Here is an 18,891-nt window from a genome sequence, read left to right as displayed (position 1 = left end):
CTCTTTGTTACTAGTGTGAACTTTTTTTTTCTTTCTTTTTTTTTGCTGAAATACTTTAAATGTGCTCTGAATAACTTCTGCTTCAAATGCAGGTATATGGTAATAACTAAATTAATTTTTCTTGGTGTGTAAATCTACTTTCCAACGATCCCTGTTGAAGAAAACATGTTTCTTTTCTTTACCTTACCATCTTCAAACAGTCATAAAATTAATCAATTACGTTGGAGAAATTTGTTTCAGTCATTTCTTTCCCCCAAATAACAAAAGCTACCCTTTTGGTGGAGATGAAGTAGGGTGCCCTACTGTTAGCTGAGATTTATAAACACATTTTTGTTTTGTTTCCTACTCTTACAATTTACTTTTTGCGCCTTTTAGACATATTTTTGAGTTTTGTTTTCCTCAATCAAGGATAATAAGGACAAAACAAGGATGGGATCAATGATAGAACAATGCCCTCAGTCTGATTTTGAAAGTTCTGTCGCTGCAAACAGGTAACCTCAATCCTTGCCATCTCATGTTCCTACACCAGTAAACTGCTGGTGAGAGGATTCCTTGTTCTGCACCAATCCCTTGAGAGCAGATGACACTTTTAACCAGAACCTGCAGCAGGTGGAGAACTGGTTCTGTTACTGAGCTCACTGAGGGTGCAGAGCAGGACAAGGACTACACCATTGTGGTGTTTGATGCCGTTCATAGGCATGTCAATGGTGCCAGCCCTGCTGCAGCTTTTATGGATTTTTTGGAGGGTTGTCTAGTTTTCCTTTTAGGAAAATTGGGGTCTAGATCAGACTGCATTTTGTGTGACATAATAAGTGGTTATCAAAATACTGCCCTCTGCTTTCTTTTTATTCAGTGCAATGATCCAAGTCCTGCGTCCTTCTTTGCACTGTTTGCTCTGTTAAGTAAACACCTGCTTATGTTCTGTAGGTCATTTGTCAGCCTTTAAAACAAACAAGTGTTAAGGCATTTCTTTGCTGGCCTTCAATTATTCTAAATGGCTTGGCCCTATCGCTGTACAGCATTTAAGAAGCTGCATTTAAGCCATCTGGATTGAGCTACATTACATGTGGGAAGCCACAGTCTCCTCAGCACTTCCATCTGTCTGTAACTTACTAATACAGTGTGTTAGGCACAGATGGAAGAGCTGATGGCTTGGCTAGTATTAAATAAAGTCCTTACAGTTGCAGTAACCCTGCAGGCAGTTTGGTAACATTAGTTTTAGCAAACACCACAAATCTTATCATCCTGCTGATGAAAGGAGATTCACATGAACCAGTTAGCTACTGCTCCTCTCTCACGGTTTCTCAGCTGAGACCACCAGTCTATTTTTAGACTTGCAGAACATATAAAGGGTTTACAGACATCTTTGTGTGTGCGTGTGTGTTTGTGTGTTTTTTAATAACAAATATAAACCCTAATTTCAGTTAATATAGGGTTGCATTTTTTTTTGTAGTTCGAACTGTGGAGTAGACTTGTTTCAGTTTAGTCTTTGTAGTTACATTTAGTTAAATTTTAAACTCAAACAGCTAAAGGATTGAGATTGATGATCATCTATCCATCCATCCTGGATAGACGGGTGAAAGAACATATGGATGGACATATCTCTGATTCTATGGAAATTATTATTAGTTTCAAAGTGGGGGTGGAAAAAGTTGTTCTGGGTTTCTGGACTTCTACCTCCACACCTAAAATGACAACAGACCACTGCCACCATCTGGAAAGAAGTAGAGTCCATCTGCAGCTCATTAAACTGACGTATTACTAATAAAGCAATAATTTAGAGGTAAGGAGACAAGACAGCACTCATTTTGCACTAAATATTGAGCCCTGCTACTACAGTACAGTGAAATAATCCTAATTACTTGCGGCACAGTCAAGTTTTCGAGAAATATTGATTCAAGTAAAATGAACTACAGAAAAAGACAAATGCTAAGTTACACTGATATAAGCCAGAAGCTTTTGCCACTAACTGCAGAATAAAATTATAGCCTACCCGTACATGGCAAAATATTGTACATTTACAAGTTGTGCATCCCTTGTTTTGTCATTTTAGAAATATCTTATGTTTCAAGTATTGATACACATTGATGTGCTTTTCTTTGTTTAATAGTCCTAAGGCCTGCATTGTATCTGTTATGTAATACTGTGGGAATGTGTAGTTTCACTCAGAGCTTTTCTTGCATATGTAGTGTTGCACTAAAAAGTGTTTTTAAGTTGTTGTTGTGTTTTTTTTTTTTTTTTTTTTGTTTTTTTTTTTAAATTGGTGGTTAGTAAACTTTTGCATTTATCAGATAGACATAAAAGAAGAATAAAAATAAATTGTGTGGTACTTGGGTTCTGTAGATATTGATAAAATTAAGAAGAGATGCATCACAACTTGAAAATTTGACCTGGAAAGAGCAAAAAATTGAAATGTAATGTTTTTTCCTTTTTATTTTAAAAAGGGAAAATGCACATTAATTAACATGAACACTTTATCCCATCAGTTGAATAGACAGTATTTATCCATACGGGCTAATTTTCATTGGCAGTACCTTGTAGTTTGATAGATAAAGCCTCTGGTGTATAGCATTAGACTTTTGGTGCAGTTCTTTCTTTGTTACTGTCAGTATTTCATTCCCAGCACAATATTTACTGAAAACATGATTGTGCCACAATTAGGGTGATCTCACTGTAGCAGCAGGCTTGAATATTTAGTGTGAAATGAGGGCTGTCTTGTCTACTCACCTCTGGCACTTCTCACGGTCTTTTCTTGTCCTCTTCCATTACAAACGAAATTATTGCTGTACTAGCAATACGTCAGTTTAATGAGCTGCAGATGGACTCTGTACTTCTTTCCAGATGGTGGCAGTGGGTTTTTGTCTTTTTAGGTGTTGAGGTAGAAGTCAATTCAGAATTTTTAGGTATAATTTCTAAACCTTGCTCAACCTTAGAAAGTGATTTCCTGTGAAAACCCACAAACCCCACACGATTCCCTAACATGGAAAAGAATCAACACGAGCATTTTAAAACTTGTCCCAGGGTGTAGTTGTTGTTTTTTTTTTGTTTTTGCTTTAAACGAGGTGCAAGTTTTTGTGTTCAGCCTTCGCTCTTGTTGACAAGGAAAAATCCCCTCACTCTCAGGCTTCTTCCACGTGAAGTCTTTTTGCCATTGTGACTCAGATTTTCCTCTTTGTTGCCGACTTCTATAAACACACTTGTCACTTTTCACGTTTTCCAGCCTCCCCACAGTAGTAGTAGTCTCGCTGCTTCTCTTCTGCTGATTCAACATTGTGCTTTTTTGTGTGTGTGTGTGTGTTTTATCCCCTCAGTCTGGGAGAACAGAGAGGCGACGAGAAGAATGACGAGTTCCTGAGATGCTCAACGGACTCGTACATGATTTTCTAAGGCCTCCAGAAGCTGAAGACGGGGTGTCAGTGACAGGTAAGAGGAGTTTCTTGCATGCAGTACTGCTAAAACCTCTGCATATGTTGAGGTCATTTCCTCATACCCGCATTAGGTTTTCTCTAATGGTCATTTCCTGTTTGACACTTTGACGTTGTGACTTGGCTTCAGCGTGGCCCACATGTTGCAGCGTGCATAGTGCTGGCGTGGACGTTAACACATTCTTGCTGCGTGGGAGCTTGCAACAGATCTTAATCATGGATAGGGTATTGCTGTAATTCCAGAGCGGGAGGCATAACCCTAATCTCTTTGCCACATTATACAGTAAATCAGAGTGTGGTTAAGTCGGGTCCCTGCCAGCTCAAAACAGCCCATTTGTGTGGATTTATGTATGACTGGACTTGCTCAGTAGGACTACTTATTTTAATCTACAAACGTCCCTTTCTCTCACTTCTCTCTTCATACTGATGAAGCACCCTACTGCTGAAATTTTCTCAGCGGTTTTATTTGGGAGGTGTGCATGAATTGCTTTGTGCCATGGTGGATTATTTTGGAGGTAAGTGGTCCAAAGGGCTGGCTGGTCAAGGCCAGTTTTAGCTGCAGCGTCCAATGGGAGTGTGTCCCCATGCCGAGGCAGCACGGACACTGATGGATGGCCTAGCTTTCTGTTGGTTTCTGTTCCCAGACGGGAGCCGTTGTTATGAAACTATAGAAGGAAGCAGGATGACGGACCGCAGAGAGATGGCAACACAGCTTATTGTGGATGACCACCTGATGGGCATCCGCTATAGATGTAGATAAAGTAGAACTGTGGGCTCTCGGGAGCCGTTTTCAGTGTTCACTAGAAATTATGTTACTCCTGGCACTCCTAAACATTTTAAGTATCACTGTAGGATAATAAACTTTATATGACTGAGGAAGAAAAACTGGAGACCACAGACAGATGTACCCAATATTTCTGCAAAGCCACACTGGAATTATTTATTTTACTGGAATTTCCCTCTAATATTCCTCATGGTTTTAACTCAGCTGTCCTGCAGATAGAGAAGTTACAGAATTTTACTTTACTGCTGCTTCAGCCTGTAAATCAGTTCCCTCAAATAGGGGCTGAGTCATGTTGGCCATCCCATGCCAGTAAAGTGGTAGTGTTAATGGTGGCATTCACAGCGGTGATTTTCAGCCTGCGTCTTTAGTCCAGCAGTTGTGGCCTCCAGGCGGCTGATTAATGGTGTTTGTTCTCAAATGGTAGCCTCCGACAGAGAGCAGTTTCTGTTGCTTTGGCTACAGGCTGATGAGACCTCACTTGTGGCCCATTTAGTATTCTCAAGACCTCCCATTGAGACTTGATCAAGAATGACCTTGAACTCCATCCCCAGCATCACGTCTTGTTGCCTGAAGGACAAACCTTGTGCCTACTACTGTGACCCAGTTCTATGAGCAGGGAAAGAGAGAGTTGAAAAGGAAGAGGGACAAATCTGTGTTTGTATGTGTGTAAGGCGGTGGTGGCAGGGCATAGCCTACTTCTCGTACCCTACTTTAGCCCTCTCTTTATGTGGGAGCAACTGAGCTACACTGACTACACCATCTCCTGTTTCTTTTTCCTTTTTTTCATGTTTATTGACCAGATGGTGGCTTACAGGTCAAGGCAAACGCTGAATGCTGCCAAAGCCATGTTGGAATAAACTTCAGCATGTCATATCCTCGATTAAACTGCGATTACTGTCTGATAATCCTAAATTGAAGTTCAGTTAGTAATGCTGGTATAAGAGTAAGCCAGCATGCATGAAACTTTAATAAATTTAAATTATTACTCAACCTATACCCACACAACACTAAAAGCAGACATGCGAGATTAACAGGGCAGCATTTAGCAACTTAAGAAACAAATATTTGTCTCAAATGTTGGTGGAAACTGTATAAACCATACCTCTATTTATACCCACTATAACTATATTTGGTGATTTGTTTTAGTATTTTCTTAATTTCTGCAGTGAAGGGAATGAGGGAATTGTATAATTGATTGAATATATCAATAGAGGGCTTGCAGATGTTTGGGTTGTATTTAAGGTCTAGAACCATATATGAAACAGAGAAGATGGAGAGGGTGTACATTGTCAACATCATCTCTGCTTTTAAAATTGGGCTTCAGACTTTTGTAGTCGGGGCTGGATGAGGTGACCCTCAAGTTCTTTTTGGTTTTGCTGGAATAGGCTCAGCCTGCTGAGGAATTTCCTATGATACACTTGGCATTCATCACTACCTGTCTACTTCCCTCTTTTAATTCCTGATGCATTTATATGCTTGTCTGTAACTTTTATCTGTTCTCTCCTATAGTTAATGTTTTGTCTCATTTGTTATTCGTGGTCTCTTTGTGGTCTCTTCTTTTTCCTCTCACCCCAGAGTTGGTTGCACTAGATACCTGCACCTACCTGAACCTGGTTTCTTCCTCTTAAAAGGGAGTTCTCTCTTCCCACCATTGCCAAGTGCTTGCTCATATAGAATTTTATGATTGCTGGGGTTCTCTCAATAGAAAACACCTTGAGGTGACTATTGTTGTGAATTGGTGCTATATAAATAAGACTGATTTGATTAATTTGAAAGTTCAGTTCCTGCTGCCAAGCTCGCTCTAAACACTTTCTCTAGTGGATAGTTTTTTGGCCTGGTTGCCATTGTGGCCATGTGTAGTTTCTTTTATTTCATTTAGACAGCATGGTGGCTTAATTAGTTAGCAATATTGTCATAAAGCAAGAGAGTCCTGGTTTGAATCTAGACAGATTGCATTTTCTCCCGGTGCTTGTGTGGGTTTTCTCCAGGAGCTTTGGTTTCTCCCACCCCTGTAAAAACATGCAAAGTTAATGCTGTCTGTCTGGACAAGGGCTGACAGTGTATATTCTAAATGAGATTATATAATCAAATATTTAAAAAAAGGAGGGGTTTTTGAGTTCTGGTAGCACTAATCCAGACAAGAGATTCTTAATCTCCTGGTTTCTGGGTTCATTAAAAGTGAATAACAATCCAGTGAAATACCATCTTGCTGTCAGATGTACTCCATGTCCACTTTGTTCCTCCTCCTGCTCTGAAAATATGCTGTAATCTGAAGGGCCGTGTTAACCAGAACCAACAGGAGGAGAGCTGATTCATGTGCCACGATGCTGAACTTTCAGAGGCCATAGAGCAGAAAAACGACTACAATCGCTAGCTGCAGCCCAAGACTGAAGAATGTTTTTGTCACAAAGCGTGTGGGTGTGTGCTGTGAATGGAGGCTCCAATGCTTTCACAATAAATACTTGTGTGCACACGACACGACAGCCCCCTTGCCCACTGAATAAATAGAACCTCAATCTTTTGAAAACACTTGTAAAGCACTTTTAAAAATGAAACCCGAACCAGAAAAAAGTGCTCAAGAGTCGTTGTACTTTCTTTTTTTTTATCATCAAAGCATGTACACTAGATTCCTGCACCAGTTAAACCAGTTGAAATGTAAACAGTGTTTATTTATGGAGCTCTTCGTCACTTCTGTAAAAATTTCAACAGTCCCTTTCACAGATGCTTGGAGCAAATATGCAGCTGTTTGCAAACAGATGTTATCACTTTATGTACAACCCCCAAGACATTGAAATGCTAAAATATAATGCAGGTATAAAATATATCCATATATTATATGAAACCCTTATTGTTGTTGTGCTTGCTTAGCACCATGTATTCCTACCTGTAGCCGCTTACTGCCCACTCCCCCCAAATCATTGTGTGTGGAGTACCTTAACAATGATATTGAGAGGTGATTGTGCAGGATACTGCTTTAGTTGTAGTACTACAGCTCTTATATACTTTGCTCTCGTTTGTATTTTTCACTGGCATTTGTTTTCATGAGACTTTTTAGAGCAGAGATAAGCATTACCATGTTGTTTTTAAATGTGCCTGCATGTCTTACATCCAGAATTGCTTCTTAAAATATCAAAACCAGTTCTAATCTTTCAGTGGCAGCTTCTTCTAATTAATCATTCGTATCATAATTACCTGTTTTAATCCTTTCTGGGAGTTAATTAAACAGGCTCCTTTATCTGTAGTTTCATAAAACTACAATTTCACTCTAAATCTTAGTGTTTACACGTCTCCTTTAAGGACTCAATTTGGACAGCTAATAATGCCATCCATTCATTTATTCACTTCAGGGTTGCAGGGGGTTCTGCACCTTTACAGAGTGAGATGCATGCAGCACCACTTTATTTTTTTATTTTTTACTTTGTTTAAAATGTGTGGAGAGATCAGAATGATCTTTAACTGACAGCTTTTTTTCCCCTTCCCTTGCATCCTCTTCTTTTAACTGCCTGACAATGGCAGTAGAGGACCTTGCAGAGTATAGTTTCTTTAGTCAAAGGAAATGGCAGAGGAGTGGAGCATGGAGAGAGGAGGTGTGCATATGTCAGAGAGGGGCTGGGTAGTGCTGAGAGGAGGAGGAGGTGGGATGCATGAAAGAGAGTGAAAAGCAGGGAAAGGGGAGGGGACTGTGCTCTCATTCACATTGGTGGCATTTGCCTTGAGAATGAGCGGTTTCTTTTTTGGGGAAGGGGGGTTTTAGAGAAGTTTTTTTCCCCCTCAGGAGGGTTGGTCAGAAACAGAGAAACAGGAACGGAGTGAGACGCGAAGGGGCAGGAGGCTGGATGATCAGAAGGAGCTGGTCAGACATCAGAGCAGCTATGCAAAGAACAAACTGGGGTAAGAGACTCGCAGGAAAAAACCGTTGGAGAAACAGGAAGTTACCTTTTAATTACCTGGCCATTGAAAGTGATGGGCGGTGTTTGACATTCACAGTGGGAGTCCCACTGTGACTGAAAGTTACAGAGGATTATTGTACATTAAGGTAAAAAGAGAAGAATTTTTACATTTGTGTAAAGAAATGTAAACAATTAGTTGATGAATCTCTTAGCTTATCAGCATGCACTTACTGTTTTCCTAATCAGTATGCCATGTACATTTTTATAATCTCCTTAAAGTAAGAATTAAATATCTTTAGGTTTAGACTCCCAATCAGTCTAAATAAGCAGAAATTGTTAAACATCAGTATTGTTTTTAATAACGGTAAGATTTCATAGACCGTATAGTTAACAGTAGCTGTAGGCAAAAAAAAAAGGTGGAAAAAACTGCCATGACCTTTCACTGATTACTCTTCTGTAGCTGCTCAGTAGTGCAAGGGTGGCAAGTAGAGGTTACTGTATAGTAAAGTCTAAGCGTAAGGGCCTCTGTTTACACATTTGCCTAACAAGTGAAAGATCCCCTGTTTGATCCACAAATTTTGGGGCTATGTCAGAAAGGACAAAAAAGGGTAAAAAAAACCCCCAAAAAACGCCAAATCAAACATGCAGAACTACTTGGTGTGGAGACCCTTTGGGAATAAGTGAGCATCTGAAAGTAGCTTTTAGAGCATCATGGTCATTGGAAAGTGCATTTCTGTGTTTTAAATCCAGAATCCCTCTTACTTCATAGCAAAATAGCTTTGCAAATGGACCATAAATCCTGAAAAATGCCTGTTTAGTCAAATATTTTAAATATACTGGTCACCACTTCTGTATAGTGGAACTACTTATAATGCAGTATGCATGCACTTCAAAAAGGTAATATTTATGTCAAAAAGGTTCTAGAAGGGTGGCGTTAAGTCCCGACTTACAGGAAAACCACACGGTACAAAATACCACTGTAATGGCTGACTTGTTGGTCTTTATTGTTGTATTTTTCCTGCCTCAAATGTAATGACTTGTTGTTTTTCTCTTCGTCAGGTGTAAATCATATGTTTAGCATTTAAACTGCACTCTATTTGTGATTTTTCTGTCTTTTTGTTATAAAGCCTGACATTTTATAGACAGTCTTTCAGCATCTAAACGATGATTAGTCACTGCAGAAAAGGTAAAAAGGGCTAAATTATGGTTTTATATTTTTTGAAGGCCAGCCCTTAATGTTTTAATGGATTTGTGTTGTTTAATGATAAATGGTTTGGGGTTTGCTTACTGAATGATTCAGAAGGTGTTTTGTGGTCTAATATTTATCACAGTTATATGTGGTACATATTCATAGCACCTTTCAGCTGTTAATTACAGTTTCTAAAGGTTTTTTATTCCCTTTTTTTATTCAGTTATTCTCTTGGGGAATCTAATATCGGTTTTATTTATTTGAGTTGTCTGAAAAAGTTGCAGCTTTGCTTGGGAACATTACCTTTTGGCATGATAACCGGGGTGTTTGTCGGGGCACTGAGGTGTCTGCCTGTGGAAAGGTAGGTTGTCTACAAACCAAAATAGCTTTGTCACAGTTTTCTCTCTGTGTTCCAGTTTCCAGTATGAGGGGAAAGAATAAGGAGATTGGGGGTGTGACAGAAAGGGAGAGTTGGATTCAGAAGTTTGATGGAGAGTGGAGGAGGGGATCTCCAGACTCATTTGTTTGTTCCCTCATGTGGACCCTCCCTGGGGAAAACTGAAGCTCTCTCTTCTTTACTTCTTTCTGCCCATGTTCTTCTTTGAGTCAGAGCTGTTGCTCCTAACACCTCTGAGTCTCGGATGAGGGCTGGGATAATACAACTTTTTGCCAGTTCCAACACTTCACCTGGTGTTGGAATATTTTTAGACTCACCTCTGTGGTTGTGGATGTGTGTTTATGGTGTGGCGCTAACAAAGGAGGACTTAGAGTAGGCTCTTTCAGTTTGTCTCAAAGCAGGTTTGTGTGACGTTGCAGTTTTAAAGGGCATGGCTAATAAACTGCATATACTGTATCTTTATAAACGGCCTCTATAAAAAGGCTTGTATATTGTTTGCGTCTCTAATTGCCAATCTCAGATGCAGTCAGACGAAAGGTTGCCATGCATGCCAGAGAATGCTGCTGAAATTTACCTACAGTTTACTGCTGTACGTGTAATAAAATATGCCGCTGTGATTGGAGCAGCCTGCCTGAGTGGAGTTTTTCAGAGCAGACTGCAGACTTTCCTTCACATTTTATGTGCAGCATATAGTCTGATCCTGTAGACTGAATCCTCAGCATTTCTTTGTGAATGTATTGATCTCTCTTTATTGATTTTTGTTCCTTATTTCACCACAGAAATGAAGATGTGTGAAAGTCTGAGAACTTTTTCGTTTTAAGGGCAGGTTCAAAGTTGTTAAAATGATGGGGTTTTAATAATGTCCTGTCTCTTAATAAATCTCCTCTTTGCATGAATATAAGGGACAAAGCATTTAGAAGCTATTTAATGTAGTAGCAAACCTCTAGTCTGTCTTTTGTGGCAAAAAGTTGACATTGGAGGGTCATAAGCATAGACTGTATGTAAAAGATAGACACAGCCATAACATAACTCATTTGTTTCTAGACTTTAAGGCCTCACTGTCAGTGTGTTTTGACTAATACTATGTTTTTGGATGGGCTTTTAGAGCCAGAAGTGAGCATATTTGGATGAGATTGTGGAGTTTAAAGCCAACAGCTAACACTACCATGCTTGGTTAGCAAGCTGTGTTCATAAACTGTAGGGATGCTTATTGGTGCTAAGTAACAAACTGATTAAACAGAAAACTAGAATTTCACTCACTTGAAGTAAAGCCCAAATGTCTTGGATGGTTTGTAATGCATAATATCAGTCAGATAATTTAACTAAAAATTATGCAAAACGCGCCAACAGCACGGACACTGCTGAGATCCAGTTCAGTGGAATTGACTGAGGTGAAGTCAAGCAAATGGCTACACCTGTAAATCAAAGTGGCCCCTTACCCATTTGTACAGTTGTTCTGAAGTGGGAAACCAGCCATAGATGTCATTACCGGGCTATAAACATATTTTTAAAGTTGGAGATTTTAACATGGTCATTGGAAGAACTGCAGTTTTTTGGCATTTACAGATTGGCTTCACTTCTCAGCTCCAAGGTTGCTGCTCAGTGTCAGCTACTCCATGACTTATAATACCTGGTTAAACTCTTACTACGCATTTCAACAATGCAAACTTTGTGCTAATCTGTATACTGTGGTGTACTGACTAACACAAGCACATGGGTGTGTTGGATATAATTACAGCATATTAATATTTTGTTTAAGAGAGTTGTTATCCTTGTGCTAATCGGTATACAGTAGCCAAGTATATCTCTATAAAACAAAATATTAATACACTCGAAATACATTTATGTAAATAAATTCCACAAGTGTAGTCATGAAGATTTTCTCATTTTTGTAGCTCTAATGGTCTGTATATACGTTATATATTAAGTTATAAATTAAACTTAATGCAGATCACATGGGCCGTCCAGACTATAAAAGCTGATTGGCCAGCTTTTATAGGCGCCTGCAACCTCTACTTACAAACTTACTCTGTTTGCATGTTCACACTGAGGCTCCACTCAAGGAGTGGGTTGTAAAGCACCAAAGCAGGCTTACTGACTGCACTCTTTGAAAGCAGAGCACCTGTTTAATGTCCAGTATGGAGTGAACTCTACACACTTCTAAGTTCTATGTTGTCTCCGTAGTAGACAATATTGAACTGCTTTTTGTGGCTTTTAAGTCTTCATATTTCTGGTATTATTTTCTTTTTTTCTCGTTAGAAATTATAATAACAAAAAATCTACAAAACGGAATGAGCAAAGATGTTTAGCATTTTGCAAATGCTGGTTTTAATGCCTGAATGAAACTGAAGTAGATTGGGAGCATTTTCCAAAGGGATGGTTAAGATCCAGTCTTTCCCTGGACATAGACTTTACTTGGGAGGACAGCCCAGGTATTTTAACGGCCACCCAAATATATTTGGGAAATCATTTTAGCATACATATTTTTATTTTTTCATCCTTCTGATGCCATTGCTGTGTTTTACTGATGGAGAGTCCCCCCACATTTATTTTGAAAGTGTAGTCTCTACAAATCAGCTAGCACTGGCCCTTCCCTACCGGTAACAAAAACTTGCTGATTGGAAGTTCCTGTTTCCCTCGGAGAAAGGTCACGGCACCTAAAGCTCCCTATTGTAATTACACCTTTCCCCCTTCAGCAGCTGCATGTGTGACTCCACAGAGTTAAACTTGCCACAGATTAGAAACTACCCTCTTGTGTTTGCACATTTAACACCTTTATTCTAAAAACGTGGTGCATTTTTTTTTTAGAATAACGTGAATTCCCATTCACTGAACCAAATTCTCAGCCCTAAGCCAGTTTATTGAATCAGTCACCCCTGACAGACTTTGCAGAGCCAATTTAACCTTCTTGCAAAACTCTAAACACATTTTCACTCACTAAAGAACAATTTTGCACAGTAATTCACTTGTAAAGCTTTATGCCAACCACTGGCAGCAGAAGGTAAACACAGCTACAGCACAGGTGTCATTTATTAAACACAACAGCTCAAAATTGTTCACACTTGTTACTAATGGTGTAATTTAACCAAAAATAGCCCAGTGAGAGTGCTGTACAGCCAGCTAGGATGAGTTTGAAGGTTGATGCCAGCTGTGGATGGAAGCAATCTCAGAGGGAGAGGAGGAAGACGAGGAAGGTCGAGATCAGGTTTTTCAGTTGAAATTTGAGCCACTATGATTTACTCAGAAGTGTTCACTATTGCTTTTTATTTAGCCACTATAATATTTTCATGACATTTGCAGTCATTTGACAAGGTGTGATGAGAAAGTGACCTCTTTCAAACGAGATATACACTCACCAGACACTTTAGTAGGTACACCTTACTGGTAGTAGTTTGGATCCCCTTTTGCTTCAGAACGGCCTTAATTCTTAATGGCACAGAGTCAGCAAGGTGCTGGAAACATTCCTCAGAGATTCTTGGCCATATTGACATGATAACATTGCACAGTTGCTGCAGACTTGTAAGCTACATAACCCAGTTGCGACTCTTCTGTTCCACCATATCCCAAAGGTGCTCTATTGGAATGAAATCTGTTGACTGTGGAGGTCATCTGAGTTCAGTGAACTTATTGCCATGTTCAAGAAACCACTTTAAGATGATTTGAGCTTGATGACGAGGCGCTTTATCCTGTCATCAGAACGATGCTCAGTTGGTACAAATATCCCCCGCAACATTACTGTTTGAAAATCTGGTTTTATGTTGTTAGTTTAGATGTTAGATGTTGGTGTTAGAAATGTGTTTTAGCAAAAACTATAAAGTTAAGTGCCTTTAAGTAACTCTCCTGCTGAGGGTCCCTACTTCCTCTGAAAATGAATGAATAAAAACCAAAGGATTATTTTAAGGTGGGTCCCAGATTATGTCATTATCATCTCTTGGTTAGGGGTATCCTTTACAATTAAGAGTATATGGTCAATGTTCCTAAAATAAATTGATCAGATATTTCTGTTGTAGTGAAAAGTGTGTACTTTATAATGCTTTGACTTTTATTTTGTAATATTTTGATCCACATATCTTTATGCTGAATTATTACATTTTAAAAAGTGCTGCAATGGCAGATTCTCTCTATGCTGCTTCTCCGGTGCTCCATCTATACAAGTAACCCTATAAAACTGTCAGCACTGAAAGCTAGAGGATAAAATCCTGATGCCTCTGTGTGACAGCAGATTTCCTAAGACTGCTACTGTTGCCTGCCGCAATGAAAAATGTCTGATTACTCTACATCTCGTCTTGCAACCTGTGGCTTTTGAGTGATGAGACATCAGAAAATGGGTGGCTGCAGGCTCGACACGACCCCACACTGACCACTGCTCATGTTTGGTCTCCTCCTCAGCTGGAGTGCCACACATTCCTGCTGCTGGAGGAGTGACTGGCTGACCGAGGGGCATTAAAGCCTTCAAAGCCTTTCCCAGACAAAAACAGTCTGCTCACATTCACAATCAGCTGACACAGTGGACACTGGGGGTGGTTTTAATATTACTTGCATTCCATGCAGTGTTTTTGTGTGTGCATGTGTGTGCGCACATGGGCCTAAGTGGATGCCTTGACCGGGTGCTGGGCCTCAACAACATTGTATTAGTGATTTCTAAACAAGAGTTGCATGCATTTAATTTGCTAATGTATCATATTAGCTTGCTATTTCAATTCAGCTGTTTTTACATGTCAGAAAATGGCTCAGTACGCTATATCATCTGATATCACATGAGATATCATGTAGTAATATAAAGGTATTTGGCACATTTAATCTACAAGGAAAATGGCAAATTCTGCCCATCCACAGAATATTTGTAAACCATAATATATTAAGTATATTATGTCCATCAGCCCCTCTTTATAGTTGTCACAAACCCTTCCACTACCATTAGCTGTTATTGTCCATTTATCTTCAATTAGGGAAGTGGGAGCATGTGGAAGATTGTAAAAGCTATAGCAGGACTGGAGGCTTTAAGATGCCAAGAAGGGGTCCTGGTCTTCCTGTCAGCCCTATGACCCCCTCCTCCCCTTTTCTTTCCTCTTTCCCCTTCTAATGTTTGAGGCCCCCAGTCACTGTGACAACAAAAGGGAAACTAGGACTGCATGAACATGACGGGGGCTTTAAAAACACTTTGAGACCCCATGTGCTTCGCCTAGAAGAGTGCCTGCATAGTTTTAGTTATCTTGAGGGATTAGAGCTCATTCTGGGGAGACTGAGGGCAACAAATGGACTCAGTGATCAGGAATAAAGACCTGTGGAAACCAAACGTAAGGAGGAGACTGAACTAGAATGTCTTGCCTAGTTGTTGCATAAATATTCAAACTTTTTATTGCAAAAGAAGTATTAAAAAAGGTTTAGGTTTAGTATATAAACAGTTTGCAGTTGGGAGAGCTCAAGTATGAGCACATCATCATCAATCTGTGGCAGTTTAACATTCTTGGATACTTTTACATAAAGTAAAGCTTTCCCTTGGGTATAGGTTGGACAAACAATAGATGTTGCGAAAAACTGGCATTATTCCTAATGACCATCAGGGGGCGACTCCTTCAGCTGCAGAAAGTTGTTAGACTGTGTAGAAATCTGATGAAGAATATCAAGTTTCTTGATTAATCTGTGATTTTAGTAGTTTAATGTCTCATTTAATACAACATGATGTTCACTTTTAAAAATTATGATGCCATCTACAGAAACATAAACAAATAAAGTAGGGTATGGTTTAGAGTGCTGCTACCTTGTGATCATAGCATGATAAAATGTTGAAGCAGCACTAGAGAGAAGTGTTTCTCTGCCCTGAAGGATTAATGTATTAAATGCACATTCTTCATGACTATCTTATACAAAAAGATTTATTGAACCACAAAACACTGGCAGCCTTTTTAAGTTAACGATTTTTCTCATACAACTTATTTATTATGAAAATGCTTGGTATAAGATGAACAAAGATTGCTATGAATTGTGAGTCATGTAAAGCAACGAGTTGATATGGAGTTTGAAATAATCATATGTCCCCTTTAAAGTTTTCACAGCAAAAAAGATTTTAAATTTGTGATGCAGCCGGGTGAGTTCACTAACTGGTGCTTTTTAAATCAGCCTGGAGGAATTTTTTCATTGAAATAAGCTGTAGAGTTTGCTGGAGATAATCTTCTGGGGTTTCTTTAATCTCAGTAAGGCAATTTTAGGTTTGAGGCTTTCTTTTTCTAATAGCAGTTTCTCAGTCATTCTCATTCCATGCTATTCACATGGGATTATTTGTAATAAATATTGTCATGGATGAATTAGTTTTATCAGTGTATAGAGAAATCACATGAGATTAATCCTCCTGGCTCTGCCTCTGGGGACCGTTAAGTCTGATCCGCAACACCACATGTTGCTCCGGCTGCTATTCATTTACTTTTCCTTCATGTTGACACTGATTGAATTTTTTTTGTTTAAGGGAGTTTCAATTTGAAAGTCCATTAACTGACTAACCAAAGATGATCAATGGACAGATCCCAGTTGCCCATAAGCTAATGGATTTTTGACTTTCTAATAGCAGCAGAGTGATGTAATGTAATCAATACTTTTCTTGTTAAAGCTGTACCACCTCTAAAAGTTTGCTATGTGAGAGTACCAAGACACACTAAACATATTAACAGACATTGGACTAAAATGCTCTCTCATTTCTTTGCATTTTCACTATCTACTGAACATACTAACATACAATAGCACCAGGCTTGTCCTAGTCACTTCATAATGAGCCTAAGAAGGGATCAGCCAGGTTTCCACGGTGCTGATTAACATGTGGTAATCACAGTTGAATCACAGCAAAAGCTTTAAGAAACCTGTGAACCTGGTAGGTTGGAAAATGACTTGGCACAGCTGTTTGGCTAGAAACTCTGCAAGCCTACTTCACAATAAGTGTCAACGTTAAAGGTCAAAATGTTGGTCGAGAGGGTTATAGTTAGTTTATGCATCCATCCAATTATCCAAAAGGGGTCAGATACAGCAGCTTATCCCAGCTGCTATGGGCTAGTGCTTCACCCATGACAGGTCACCATTCTTATCACGGGGCTATCACAGAGAGACAGACAACTGTTCACACTCAGCCAATTTACAATCACCAGATAACTTAACATGCATGTCTGTGGACTGTGGGAGAACCCACACAGGCAGAGAGAGAACATACTAACGCCACACAGAAAGGCCCCGGGTGGGTGGTAGATTTAAACCCTTCTTGCTGTGAAGTGACGGTGCTAACCACTACTGTACTACTGTGCATTCTGTTTTAAGTTTTTTTTATTTTATTATAATTTTCTTTAGCTTTTTTAATGTTTATTCCTATTTTTCTCCCAGACCAAGTACAAAAACACTGATGGGGGTAACCCTAACCCTATATTGTTAACCTGGAAGAACAATTTAATGAAAACAAAAATGGTTACGATCTTGGAGAGTTCATCTTATGAGAAAAAAAAAATACAAAATACCTTCTAATAGATTTAGAACTAGCTGATTTCCATGATCACTGCCTGGGCGGGTAATAATAATTAATCACCTATAAAATACAAAAATATTTGAGATACAAGTAGATCAATTTGATCAAATTATAAAAAACAAAAGCAAAACCACTCAATTTTTTTTTTTAAAAAACATGGCAGGTGTCATGATGTGTGGTATAGAGAGGAGCCAAATGCAGGACTCCTCCTTTATTTGACTTCTCTGGAAACCATCAGGAAGAGCAGAAGTTAAACTAGGAAAACATGACACGCACAAGGGAGCACATCAAGGAACAAAAACAGCACAGAGCTAGACAGACAAACACTAGGGAGGAAACAGGTGGGGGATTTTTTGTTTGTTTGTTTTGTTTTGTTTTTTTTAAACTGGGGTTTTCTACTTTTATTTTGAAATATATATATTTCTCACGAAAATGCAAAAAACTGATGTGGAAACATTGGCTATTAATAAGCTCGCAAACAATAACACAGAACCATGTTTGTGATGTCAGAAACGGAGATAAAAATATCCTCCTTTTCCTTTTCAACATAGCTACATGCAATTCAACTTCTGAACATCTTCTCCCTATTTGGTGTTAGCTTTAAAAGAAAGAAGAAAAAAAAAAGTTTTGAGTGACTTAAAACACCGTTTGCATGTGGTCGAAAGGCCTGAGGCCTAACTAGGGATTAGAAAACAGGTGGGAAAAGAGACATGGGTGCATGTAAACAACACAGGTGGAGACAGACAGGGAGGGAGGAGACACACACATGCTAAACGACACACAGAAACAAGGGACACTGTGAAGGTTAGAATATAAAATCAAAACAAGAGTCACAGCAATATCACAGAAAACCCCATACTGGTAAATCATTACAACACCCCTGGACCGCAACAGCTGATTACCAAAAACGTGTAAGTGACGTAGTGAAAACTGAATTCCTGTCATACTTTAAATGACTTCTCTGAAACTTAAGGCGACGACACACCCACAGGTTGGATATCCTGACAGTCTGACTCACCGTGATGATGTTTTTAGTCTACAAGAGGCTCCGTTGTTGGTTTTTGTACACGATGATCTCATCATCAGGCGTCCTGTTGTCCATTGTTCTTCACGCTCGACTGCTGGGCAGCGCCGGGAATAAACTGTTGATATCGTAGTCTGTTGTACCTGCTGTTATAATGTCAACATTTACCACCAGACGTGTGAACGAGTGAAAAAGTAAGTCTGTCACGCTTTTTAAAAATTTTTCTCTGTGTATTATTGCCTTTACTTAGTAGCTTTAAACACCCACTGCAGAAGTACCACACCAAGTTCAACCTGTCTCCTCTTCTCAGTGTTTTACCTTTTGTGGTATTATCCACAGTTATGAACTTTTCAGTTGTTCCTAAGGCTGATAAGATGTGTGGAGACAGTAGCCTTTGTTGCTGTCAGGGAAAATGCCAGCATGTTACAAGGCATTTTACATCTCAAATGAAGAGAGACCCCTTCCTTGTGCTGCCCCATGCCTCAAGCCCTGTTTGTGCTGCTTGGATGGATATAATGAATGGCCTGTCCCTGGCTGTCTGTGTGTGGCCCACCATGGTCTTGTGGGATATTTGTATCCTTCAGTCTACTGTATATCATCTCTGTGTTGTCTGTGTCATAGGCGCTGTGAGAAAAATTCCTTGAAAGAAACCCTGTGGGGAGATTTGAATGCTGCAATCAC

The 18,891-nt window shown here is 39.3% G+C and overlaps 1 protein-coding gene across 3 annotated transcripts in view; it reads left to right on the top strand.

Moving 5' to 3' along the window:
- Window positions 1-18,891, top strand: part of LOC146381286 (leucine zipper putative tumor suppressor 2 homolog) — a 45,044-nt gene that overhangs the window by 17,274 nt on the left and 8,879 nt on the right. The window contains exon 2 of one of the 3 annotated variants that reach the window (XM_084937248.1): window positions 3,312-3,423. The gene's annotated coding sequence lies outside the window, so the exon portion shown is untranslated. The other 2 variants (XM_084937250.1, XM_084937249.1) reach the window with 2 other exon arrangements.

This window comes from Perissodus microlepis, chromosome 8 (assembly GCF_051167445.1).
Source record: "Perissodus microlepis isolate ML-2025 ecotype Zambia chromosome 8, ASM5116744v1, whole genome shotgun sequence".
Lineage (NCBI taxonomy): Eukaryota > Metazoa > Chordata > Actinopteri > Cichliformes > Cichlidae > Perissodus > Perissodus microlepis.
The sequence above is the reverse complement of the archived record's forward strand: the minus strand, read 5'-3'. Positions and strand labels throughout refer to the sequence as shown.